This window comes from Dipodomys ordii, unplaced genomic scaffold, assembly GCF_000151885.1.
Source record: "Dipodomys ordii isolate 6190 unplaced genomic scaffold, Dord_2.0 Scaffold85, whole genome shotgun sequence".
In the NCBI taxonomy this organism is placed as follows: domain Eukaryota; kingdom Metazoa; phylum Chordata; class Mammalia; order Rodentia; family Heteromyidae; genus Dipodomys; species Dipodomys ordii.
The window spans coordinates 3,890,267-3,900,265 of NW_012267301.1; positions in this window are offsets into that span (position 1 = coordinate 3,890,267).

Sequence of the window (9,999 nt, forward strand, 5' to 3'; positions counted from 1 at the left end):
CCCCCCCCCACCAAAGTTGTAAAGTTCGTTTTCGACATAACAACTTGTACATTTCAATGTTGCAATGGGTCCACCTGTATCCCTATTTAAATGATTTGTTTTCCCCTTCCCCTCCACAAATTATACCAACATCAAATACAGTGAAAGCAGGGGTTATGCTGTGGGGTAGGGACATACAAAGCAACAAAGAAATAATCTTATAAATGAGTTAGAAACAATCGCATGAAAGAAAAAAAAACATTTGAATACATATCTTAAGATTCATTTCCCTAACATCACCTTATCTGACCTATACACAATGGAATTCTATGCCTCCATCAGAAAGAATGACATTTCCCCATTTGTTAGGAAATGGAAAGGCTTGGAAAAAATTCTATTAAGTGAAGTAAGCCAGACCCAAAGAAACATAGGTCCCATGGTTTCCCTTATTTGCAATATCTAGTCTATGTCTGAGTCAAGCAGAAAAGGTCAGATAAGGATTTCTGTGTTTAGATGAATATGAATGCCGGCATGTCACATTGCTTTTATAAAAAGTTACAAGGCTTCTGATCGTCACTATACTGAACCTACAGATTCTTCTATGAAGATGAGATGCTTTCTCCTTTTTCTTTAATTTTGTTCAACAATGTTTTATGGCTTTCAAAGTATAAGTTTTGCCCTTTTTCTGTTACAAGTGATGTACAAAGAAGGGTGACAGTTACATAAGTCAGGTAATGAGTACATTTCTTTTTGAACAGTACCACCTCCTTTCTCATTTTCTCCCAGTTTTTTCCTTCCCAACCTCTCTCTGCACCCCCCCCCAAGTTGTATGGTTCATTTCCATATAGTGTCTAGTGAGTATCACTGCTGAATTGGTTCACCCTCTGTCCCACTGTTTCTGTGCTTCCCCTTCCCCTCCCCAAATCAGATAAACTTACATACAAGACAAAGGATACAGAAATAAAAAAAAAAAAACAGTGACAAGAGGGGGAAAAACAGAAGAAAAAAAAAGAAAAGAAAAAGAAAAAGAAAAAAAACTCTACAAACAGTACAATAAAAAATCTCTTGTTTCCATTTCTCGGAGTTCATTTTGATAAGCATCATTTTATATGCTCATTTTATGTGATCCTCTCCTAAGAATTTCCTCCTTTGGTCTCACTGTGGGAATGGTTAGGATTCTGTTTAATTCATCATGACCAAGTGTAATTTTTTTTTGTTTTTTACTATTCATTTGGTTTACCTGTAGATTTATAGGCACATTCTAATGATCACAAATGAGGGAAACAGGCAGCCTGTGTTTCTTTGGGTCTGGCTTATTTCGTTTGATAGAATTTTTTCCAGGCCTTTCCATTTCCTTACGAATGGTTCAATATCATTCTCTCTGATGGAGGCACAGAATTCCACTGTGTATATATAACACATTTTCTTGATCCATTTGTCCACTGAGGAGGGGCTTTTAGGTTAATTCCATATCTTGGTCATGCTAAACAACGTTAAGTTTTGTGCTTTTTGTTACAGTAATTTCTACGTATTTGATACTTCTTTGATGCTATTGAGAACCGAACTGTTTTCTTAATTTTATTCCAGATTCTCCATTACTAGTTTACAAAAAACCCTTGCATTTGACAATAACAACGTGCATTTGTCTATTGCTATTTCCTGCGCCACTCTTACTGAACTTGAATATTAATTTTAACAGTTTCTTATTGTGTTCTTTATGGTTTTCTATGTAATCTCTTCCTCCTCCTCCTCCTCCTCCCCCTCGAAGAAACAAAACACAGCACAGCTGGCTGCTGTTTAAGCCGTGCCCACTTCTGTGGGCCCAGGCACAGGATTCAAGAGTTCCATTTCTACATTTGTAGCTCTCTTGCCTGGAGGGAGAACAAATCCTATAGCCCGTGCTGTTGGAAATAAAGGACCAGGGCAACATCTGCGTTGTAAACCGGGCCCTCGTCCCGGGGTTGGGGTGGGGGTGGGGGGGCTCTGTGCGCGGGACACGCCCGCCACCTGCTGGACATGCCGGCGCACTCCAGGCCCTCTGGGCTGGATGCCCAGGGCCTGGCAAGCTAGGCACAGTCTGTGCTGTAGAATGGAGTCAACGTCCCTGGGAAGGAGATGCTGGATCCTTCAGCCATATTTTTATCATTCTACCCTCTCCTCTTTGGTCCCTCCACTACCATGACCAAGGCCTGGTTTCACATCTCCCTTTCCCCAACAGGAATGCCAGGGCCATGGAAGAGTATTTAGTCTGAGCACGGGATCACTGCTGTCATTTCCCCCTCCCAGCCCCGACTAGTGCCTGCTGGGTAGGTCTTCTTTCACTCTCCATGCTCTAGGTCTTGTCAATGTATGTTGCACTATACTTTGTGAAGAGCAGTCATCCCACAGTTTCTTGGACAAGAGTCTGGCTCTATAAAGTCTGTACCTCTGGAAATCTAACTAGCCTTCCACAACTTTAACTTCGTCATTACCAAAATGGGGACAGAATACCCCTCCTGGAGTGATTGTATGGATTAAATGACCATTTCCTGAAGGCTTTTAGTTTGGTGGGCCCATATGAAACCCAAAGTATATGTGAGCTCTCATCTGCCTGATCAGTCTATGATGTTTATTTCTTCGTGTGTGGGCCTTCTAGACCTTTCCACAGTGCATGCCTATCTCCTGGCATTTTTCTGCCTGGGAATGTGTGACAAACTGTTACCATTGGGATTTCAAGATATGGACTTTCAATAACAAGTGATACTAAATAAAGCTGCTCTGGGTGTCTCTCCCGTATCCTCTCAGAGAAGTGCTCAGGCTTCTGCTTGCTTTCCTCCTTGATTTCCAGTTCTTTCCTTACAAATATAATAAGTGTTTAACTTTGCATCTCTAGCTTCATTTGTGTGAGAATGTGAACAAAAGTGCTTTCAAGGCAGCATAAAAAAAGTTGATATGGAATGGGCACTGGTGGATCACTCCTACATAGCAGGCTGACATCCAAGGATTGCAGTTCGAAGCCAGCCCAGCTAGGAAAGTCCATGAGACTCTTCTCTCCAAGTAACCACCAAAAAATGATGGAAATAGAACTATGGCTTGTGTGGTAGAGCGCTAGTCTTGTGTGAAAAAGCTTAGGAACAACTCCCAGGCCCTGAGTTCAAGCCCCAGGACTACCCCCCCCCCCCGTCCCCTGCCACACACACAGGTATTTTTTGTTCAGGCTGATATGAATAGCCTTGTCTGTGATTCATGGTTAGGTTCTGTGATGTCTCTCCACAGCTGTGTGTTGCAGGCTTTCTTTCTGAGGTACAGTATTCAGAGGTGGGGGATTTGGGAAGTGATTAGCTCTTGAGGGCTCTGGCTTCTGATAGATTAGTAATGTGATCACATTATTGGGATGTGATGGGAATGTTGGTAGGTGGGAATCGGTTGGAGGCAGTTGGTCACTGGGATGGGCGTTTGGAGGACATCTTGTCCCTGGTACATTTTGTTGTTGTTGTTGTTTGTACTGGTACTGGGGCTTGAACTCAGGGTCTCCTGTTCTCACTTGGATTATTTGCCTAAGGTTGGAGTCTGCCACCTCAGTCATATCTCCATTTCTTGCTTTTGTGGTTAATCAGAGATAAGAGTCTCACAGTTTTTCTTTTCAGTCTGGCTTCAAACTGTGATCCTCAGATCTCAGCCTTCTGAGTAGGAAGGATTATGAGTATGAGCCATTAGTGTCTGCCTGCTTCCCCTCTGCCAGGAGTTGAACAAGTTTGCTCTGCTACCACCTCATCACAGGCCCAGAAACAATCTAGCCAGCTGATCATGGACTAGAACCTCTGAAGCCACGAAGCAAAACATATGGTTTCTCCTGTGTTGTTTGTGTCAGATATTTTCTCATAGTGATAAAAAAAAACCTAACAGACACAAGGCACAATCTTTCTCCAGTTCTGTGAACTGTGTTGATGACATGTACTTACTGATCTTCAGCCCTTCACAATGAGCAAATCACTCCTGGAGTATTTCCACTGTGCTCCTAACCACTCTGTGAGGCTGACATCCCCTTCCATCACCGATGAGCCTCACACTTGGGCAGACTGCTCAACGTCTCCAGCCTTGCAGGAGGTGCGGGAGCCTCAGGACTCTCCTGTGGGCTCACACCACTCTGGGCCTGTAAGTTCCTCAATCTTGTCTCTGCATAGTGATATTCAGCTCTGGAGAGAGACTATTGAGCCTTGGCCACATGGAAGACACTAATGGTTCCCATCAGGGAAAGTCTTTTCTCTGATAATTACAATGTGAAGAAAGTCACAATAGAAGTCAGTGTTCCACCCTTAAGGGTGTCCACAGCAATTAGCATTCCTGGGAAAGGTGGGAATCTCTGTGGGACTCATCTGGGAAACTGGTTAGGAGAGCAGGCAATGGAATTGAAAACACTGAGCAGAGGACCCCTTTATTGAAAACTTCTTCAGACTCCATGAAAGGAGATAAATAGCTTTCACCTGGAAGCAGAAAGATGTAGGAAAACCATGTGGCAAAACCACTGGTAATTTATTTCTATAATCATTCTTGCAACATGAGGGTACTTCTGGTGTCAAGTGGGAAGCACTGAACAGCTTTATCTGCCTATTGTCTGCCTGTCCTTCCATCTGTCCATCATCTATCATCTGTCTGTCTATGTATCTATGTATGTATCTATCCATGTATCCATCTATCCAGCCACTCATTACCCATGTACATATCTTTATCTACCTCTCATCTATCATCAATCAATCAATCAGTCATGTACCTATTAGGAATACATATATAAGACTGTTATACTCCATCTTACAGAAATGGGATCACATTCACATATGTCTACAATGCAGAGCTGAGGTCTAGGAAGACATTCCAAATTACCCATGGTTGCCATCAGAGAAGGTACTGAACTTTGGTTTTAGGGGTGAAATGGTTTGGATGGGGGCTTTACCTTTATTGGTGTCCAGCTTCAGGTTTGTTACTACTTGCATTAGCCAGCTTTTTTTGTTACCAAAATGAAATACCTGAAGTGGGCTTCTTTGTAAAAAAAATAGAAGAGGAAGAAAAAAAGCAATAGGGGGGCGATTTCTATACAGACAGGGCAAGTCACAAGAACATTTTTTTGGTAGAATTGATATATGTTAATAGAAAAAGAGAAAAAGAGTTTTATTTGGGGCTAATTGTTCTAGAGGTTCAAAGTTGATGATGAGCTTGCTGGAAAATCCCTGACAGGGCACAGATATCACACAGCACGAATCAGAGAGCTCACGTGTATGCATGCATCTGCCTGGTCTCTGTCCCCCTTCATAAAACCATCAGGGCTTAGTGATGAGCAGCAATGAGTTTATCTAATCCTAATTACCTTCTATCTTCTAACCCTACACTTTCAATTAAGTTTTAGTTCTCTAGGAATGTCTTCCTAGACCTCAGCTCTGCATTGTAGACATATGTGAATGTGATCCCATTTCTGTAAGATGGAGTATAACAGTCTTATATATGTATTCCTAATAGGCACATGACTGATTGATGATTCATTGATGATAGATGACAGATAGATATAGATAGATATGTATATGGGTAATGGGTGGCTGGCTGGCTGGATACATGGATAGATACATACATAGATACATAGATAGGCAGACAGATGATAGATGATGGACAGATGGAAGGACAGGCAGACAATAGGCAGATAAAGCTGTTCAGTGCTTCCCACTTGACACCAGATACAAAGAGGTCTAAATTGGAACACAGGTAACCTCATGGCCACATAGACCTTATACTAATGCAGCACTCCCATTATAACACCATCTTGAAGAGGTGCTGTCGGTGGTGGTCACTTTCCACCTCTCTCTGCCATGTCACTGGCCCCTTCTGCTGTCTATCATTTTAAACTCCGTCCTGACATTGGCTTCTGCTTCTCACCACCTGTGCTGCCTCTGCCCTTTGACCTCTCCTACAACTACATTGTCAGCCTCCCCCTCACTCAGTGTCCTGCTCCATCCTTTTCCTCCTGTCCTTTTATCTCCCTCATCCTCCCTGTCCGGCCTTACTTCAAGATGAGCCATTGTAACAACTCCGTTCCTGGTCCATTGTCCCCAGCCACACCTGCTTTGCCAGCTCTCAACCACCTGTGTCTTGTTCCATGACAGCCAGGCCAGTTTGATCCCACAGGTCACAGCCTAAGTTTTGTCATGCTGATTGTTCTCTGCCAAGAGAAAACAAGTTCAAGAAGGATACCTGCTGAGAACAGGTGTGGCCTGACCAGGGCTGGACTGGGAGACCATCTTTAGGAGAAAAAGGCATGTCTCTTCTACCATCTGCACTGAGTGGAGCCTCAGAATGGATTGCTGGCTCTCAAAACTTTGCAAGGTTGTAACAAAATGTCAGAGACAGTCTGCTTATAAAGCCAGGAGAGGTTTATTTGACTCACAGTCTGAAGGTTCACATCCAAGATCCGATGGCCTCCTTTCTTTGGGTCTCTGGCGAGAAAGTGAGATAGAATGAGCAAAACCTTGAGCCAGGAAGCAGGGGGAGAGCAGGGTGGGGTCCCATGATCCCGTACCTATGAACATTACCAGGGTCAGGACCAAGCCTTTACATATGGACTTTTGGGGAACAGCATGGAGGTGCTATCTGGGGGGTGGCCACATTCATGGCTGTTGATCCTAAAACTGACTCTTTCAGGGAGCTTGAACCAGCTGCAGGCAGGGCTCCTTGAAGCCAGCATGTCTAGATGCCATGGTCCTTGGGTCTGGTCTTTGAGAACAGGCACCATCCTGTTGTGATCCTCCCCTGGGTTCAGCCAAGTGCAACAGTACAGGAAACACCAAGGCTCCTTCCATGGGTACCCTGGACACCCACAGGAATTCTCTTCTTCCTCTCTTCTCTTCCTCCTTCATAGATTATTGAGCTCATAACCACATTATCATAATACCTTCTAGCAGAAACACTTTCACTAATACAGAAGATCATAACAGTAAGCAGTTCTGACTGGTTCCCTCCTATGTGCTTGCCCAGCTATGAGAGCCAGCCTGCTAACGGCTCTGTTCCCTGTGGGGGCTACTGGATCCATTTGGGGATATTTGCACACTAGTGGAGGGAAAATATACACCGTGCACACACACACATACCTGTGTGTGTGTGTGTGTGTGTGTTTAATTGGAGATAAGAGTCTCATGAACTTTCCTACCTAGATGGCTTTGAACTGAAATCCTAAGATCTCAGATTGCGAGTATCTAGGGTTATAGATGTGAGCCACTGGCACCCAGCCTTAAATTTATGATTATTTTTTTGTGCAGGTTGTGGGCTTGAACTCAGGAGCCCTAGGTGCTATCTCTGAGCTATTTTGCTCAAGATTAATGTACTATCACTTGAGCCACAGCTCCACTTCTGACTTTTTAGTGGTTAAATGGAGATAATAGTCTCAACTTTTCTGCCTGGGCTGGCTTCAAACCACAATCTTCAGATCTCAGACTCCTGAATAGCTAGGTTTACAGTCATGAGCCACAAGCAAATTTATTAATATTTTTATTTTTTTGTGATACTGGCATTTGAACTCAGAGGCTCCCATTGCTTACCCTTGGACCCATGTCTCCAGATCCTATTTTGTCTCTTTTAATTTTTTTTTGGGGGGGTCTGGTTGTGGGGCCTAAACTCTGGGCCTAGGTGCTGTCCCTCAGCTCTTCAGCTCAAGGCTAGCACTCTACCACTTGAGCCACAGCACCACTTCTGGCTTTTTTCTTTTTGCTTATGTGGTGCTGAGGAATTGAACCCAGGGCCTCAGGCATGTAAGGCAAGCACTGAGCCACCTTCCCAGTCCCTCTGTAATTTTTGAGAGAGGGTCTTGTTTCCTTCTTGGGTGCTTGCATGGACAGCAGTCCACCTATTTTATACTTCCTGTTGTAGCTCAGATGTTAGGCACATGCCACCACACCCAGAGTCTTCTGAGACAGAATCTCTAGGACTTTTCTGTCCAGGTTGGCTTGGAACTCTGATCTGATTTCAGCTACCGAAGTAGCTAGGCTATGTATGTGAGACAGCTAGGTGTACTCTTTACACAAAGAGAACCATTGTAGGCTTTGTAGTGTAGGCTCCTTTATGGGCTACATAATGAGATGTCCTAGGGCTTCTTCTTGGCCTCCGTGGACATCTTCTCAGTTTTCATGGCTAAACAGCCCCTCCCAGCCCGTGGGCATTTGAGTTCCTCCTGTGTCTTAGTTTCTGTGTTGCTCCTCAGCCTCCTCCATAGCAAGTGTGAGAGCTGTGGAGGAGGTATGGGGTGTGCAGGTGTGGGCTCCCTCCTGGAGCCACACCCAGGTGACCAGTGCTGGCAGCCTCCTCCTGCCTGCTCCACTGGCTGGGTCAGAGGCCAGAGACCGAAGTTTCTCTGGAAGAAAAGTTGAGCAGAGGAGGAATTCCTCTGCCTGGGAGTGGTAAGGAGTGTCAACCCAGGGCCTGTGTCATGAACTTGATGTGAACACACAGAGACACACACACACACAGACACACAGACACACAGACACACACACACACGCACACGCACACGCACACACACACACACAGAAGCTCCTATCCCAGCTGCTCACTGGGGAAGGTGACTTTCAGGTGTGAATGAAGCAGTGTCAGTGTGGTGTGTGGATGCATACACTAAGCCTGTCCTGACTTGTGAGTTCCAGTGCAGGATTTCCCCTAACATTCCAAGGAAATGCAGATCATGTGACCCAGCCCCTCCCATCTTGAGTCTCATCCTGGGGTTGTGGAGGAGGAGAGGAGGGGTAGACATATGAACATCGAGGTACATGTACAATGCGACCCTTTCCGGGTGAGGCTGCTGGTTGTCTGCCCTTGGCCTCAGCTTTGCTATGGGGCCAAGAAACCGGGCACCAATCGCATTTCAGAAGAGCAGAGGCTCTTCCTGCGGAGGCCAGAGTCAGCTGCTTAGTGACCTTTGCCCTGGTCAGTAGCCTGTCTTTCCTCTTGGGGCCACCCCCTCCTCTGGTCTCCAGTTGATCCTGTCAAGGGCCAGTGTCCAATCCTTGGAGAGGAAGGCTGGGCTGACATTGCACCACATGTCACGGTTTGCATTGCAAGCTGGGTTTTGCCTCACAGATACCTGGGTTTCTGATAGAGCAGTGAAGCAGAGAGATAGGGACAAAGGTCTTAGTTCTAATACCAACTCTTCTCCACCTATGGGCTACGAGGGCTGGAGGAACCACTGACTCTTCCATTCCTCATGTGTGTGTGGGTATGGAGATGATTAAATGGGGGCTTTTCTGTGAGTTGATTAAATGTGGGCTTTTCTGTGAGTCCATCAACAGGGCTCAAGAAGTATTATTATTATTAATGTCCACAAGGAACAGATTTGAAAGCAATGCATAATGTTTGAATAGTAAGTAGATATGAACACAAATTAATTATGAGTTAAAAGTCTTCTTTTCTAGCCACCTTTCCATCACTGACTCCATCCCAAATCAGTCTACACTTCCTTCCAATGAAAAGATTATTTCCCAAACTCTCTTCAGTCCTAATTCTAGCATTGTTGCTAATGGCTTTATCCCAGTCTGGAATTTTCTTCCAACCATCTCCACTCTATCAAATTTCTATGTAGCAAGGTTACCTCCTCCATGAAGCTCTCCTGGTTTTGCCTATTGCCTCCAGTATGTCCCTGTATAAGGATGTTTGTTCCTCTTTCCAGTGGAAGCTTCTCCCTGAGAGCAAGACACATACCTTCTCCCTGTCCAGCATCATAATACCTAGAATGCAGTGGTTTGCTTTTACCCAGCCTGTCTCCTCTTACCCACTCAGCCAACCTGGTACCCCTTCCAGGCCTCTGACCTCCCCCAAGAAGCAGAGAAAATATTCATTATAAAATGAGAAAACCCAACATTTGTTTCTACTCTCCTGTACAATGCAGAACTCAATGCAGAATTGAATATTTTACTACCAGCCACCAGAATGTGTGTGGGCTCCTCCCGCCCACCACCTAGTTCTCAGCAGACACGAGCCACATGCTCTGTAATCTGATTAGTGTGAGCACTCTCT